The 2,888-nt window shown below is 31.3% G+C and overlaps 1 protein-coding gene across 1 annotated transcript in view; it reads left to right on the forward strand.

The window, feature by feature from the left end:
• The first annotated feature begins 2,720 nt into the window (after window positions 1-2,720).
• Window positions 2,721-2,888, forward strand: part of LOC145284953 (uncharacterized) — a 216,169-nt gene continuing 216,001 nt past the window's right edge. The window contains exon 1 of the mRNA XM_080134053.1: window positions 2,721-2,888. This exon is cut by the window's right edge and continues 376 nt beyond it. The gene's annotated coding sequence lies outside the window, so the exon portion shown is untranslated.

Raw genomic sequence — 2,888 nt, forward strand, 5'->3', positions numbered from 1 at the left:
CATCAATTAACAATGCTTTTGATAGCATGCAGACTTGGCATGGTTAACTGGCAACAAAGGGACATAAATAGGATAGATACTAAAACGCGGAAAATGCTAACACCATACAGATTAACACACAGAAACCAGTGTCTGCCAAGGCTGTAACTGCCGAGGAGAGCAGGAGGTATGGGCCTCTCAGAGATTGTACCATCAGCATCGTGCCACAATTAACGGGCAATATCTGATGAGCTCCCCAAATCCAAACCTCAAAATAGTTTATCAACATCACGAAACAAGAACCAGCAGAACAATCTCCATTATGAAACTGTACAAACATTTTGAACAAAACTGTTTTAAAACTGAGACAGAATCAGAAATCAAGTCTGTTAGGGAAATAAAAGAGTCGCCAAAAATATACCAAGAACTTTCATTGGCAAAAACTCGAAGTACCGGCCAAACTACAGCGTGACAAGTATTTTCTGGGTGAATTCACTCAGGACTAAATAGATAAAGAAGTGCTCTATAGCACATTTTGGCTAACTAGTCTTCTGGCACGGGACCTGTGGCGCAGTGAATAGAGACGTTGATAGAGGGATTGTCTGAAGATAGCGGTTTCAATCCTACTCAAAGCAGGCCAGAGGACTAGTTGACCAAAACGTAATGAGATAAAAACTATGGAAGGCAATAATTACTGGGGATACAGTTACAAGACTCAGCATCCCTATCTTGTCGCTTTTAATCACTTGAAGAAGGCCTGAGGGTGTGTTGGCCGAAACGTAGTGAAACAACAATGACTATGAAGATGAGGATAACAGCCCGAAAAAAAAATAAATAAATATAAAAAAAATAAAATTAATATATTAAAAAAATAAATAAATATATTTAAAAAATAAATAAATAGATATATATATAAATAAATAAATAATAAATAAATAAAAATAAATAAATAAATAATAAATAAATAAGTAAATAAATACACAAAATGTACGCTTTAATGAACAAATGAGCAATATTTTTTTTTATTTTATTTGCTTGTCATGTAGTTTTCCGACTCATGAATTTTATGTAGTGGCTGAAGTAAGATGAATTTAGTATTGCGCATGAATTAGAAAAAATGAAACACTTTTTATTTACTTTTTAAGTAGAGACACACCACTTATCAAGGCCCAAAGGCCGTTCGAGGATAAGGTTTACATGAGTGTACGGTTGTCGGGGAGACAACACCGTAATTATTAAAGATCGTGGAAATCGAGCAAAATTTAATTATTTAAATAAATTTAATTCGAGACAATAGAGGTTATCTACACAGATGATCTAAAAATTGGAACGGAGATTGGTTAAAACGAAACGAGTACAATCGTTTTGTGAGTTATATAAAAAATTCTGTAAAACAATTAAATTATTTATATAATTGCAACTTCTGTTCCGATTTTTGGATCTTGTAATCATGTCCATATTCCTTTATTTTCTTTTAAAGTTGATGAGTTCTTTTTCTTTTGATGAGTTAAGGGCGAAATAAATTCAAAATTTGACATAAATAATCATATGAAGTATTCTGCGCTACGAAACACGTGTTGTCAAGAATTGAACATTTCAACATACTTAAAGAAATAAACGGTAAGATGGTCAAGATCTTGAAATTTGGAATATAGAATTTTGTCATTTATTTGTATATTTTTATAAATAGATTGATTGTTTTCAATAAGTTATTACTGCATACCGTCTTTTGATAAAAGTGCCTGGGTCGGAAAACTACACGATTGCCCTTATTTTGGTGGGCGGAGTCAAATAAATGTGGTTATTTGTGATATGTTTATGAGATGTACTTGACACATCTGAATTTACCGTGCAGTTATTGCAGTCACGTGGTATCACAAAAACACATGCTTAGGAGGAGAGAGGGGAGAGGAAGAGGAGGAGTAGAAGAAAGAGAAGGTGCGGAGAAGAAGGAAGAGGAGAAAGAAGAGGGGGAAGGGAATATCTAATAAATAAGCCAGCAGATAAATGAACGATCATTCGCAGAAAATGTACAAAAAAAAAAAATTGAAAAGAAAAGGGAAAAAAGGATAAAGAAAAGAAAAAGAAAATATAATGGAAGAGAAAAAAAATTAAAAATAATAAAGAAGACGTGAAAATAGAAATGGGAAAGGGAAGAGGAATAATAGGACAAGGAAAGGAGGGGGTGTAATTTGTAGAAGAAAGAAAGAAAGAACAGTAAATGTTAAAGGTCAAAAGAATCCGAAGAAGACAAGAAAAGGGGAAAGGAATAAAAAGAGAAATATACGAGAAAAAAGATGACTAAAAAAAAAATAAATAAATCGAAAGAAAACGGACAAAATTTAAACAAAGATAAAGATAGAAAAGGAAGAAAACAACCAACAGAAAAGAAGAACAAAAAAGAAAAGAACGAAATAGAAAAAAAAGAAACGAAAAAAAAAGGAAACGATAAAAAAAGAAACGAAAAAAAAAGAAACGATAAAAAAAGAAACGATAAAAAAAGAAACGATAAAAAAAGAAACGAAAAAAAGGTAGATAAGAAAAAGAGAAAAAGAAATTAAAAAAAAAGCTAAAATTAAGATTTTCACGTTAAATCCAGTTTTTGCGGTAACTTTTGTTTTTATAATTTGTTAGGTGAAATTACAGATTAGTTTTTTTTTTGTTTTTTTGTTTTGCCTTTTTTTTTTTTTTTTTTTTTTTTTTGTAGCCTCTCTCTTTCTAAGCCTCTCTCTCTCGGGTTAAGAATAATTTTCTAAATAGTAAAGTTATTATTTCACCACGGTCCGCATTCTGCATAAATATCGAAAAGAAAAACGTCATAAAAAAAAAAGAAAATAAGAAAACACGAAAAAGGAAAGAAAAAAATTACAAAAAAAGAAAACGAGGTAAAAATCCACGACATCAAATTG

This window comes from Euprymna scolopes, chromosome 9 (genome assembly GCF_053919585.1).
Source record: "Euprymna scolopes isolate OS-2025 chromosome 9, ASM5391958v1, whole genome shotgun sequence".
Classification (NCBI taxonomy): domain Eukaryota; kingdom Metazoa; phylum Mollusca; class Cephalopoda; order Sepiida; family Sepiolidae; genus Euprymna; species Euprymna scolopes.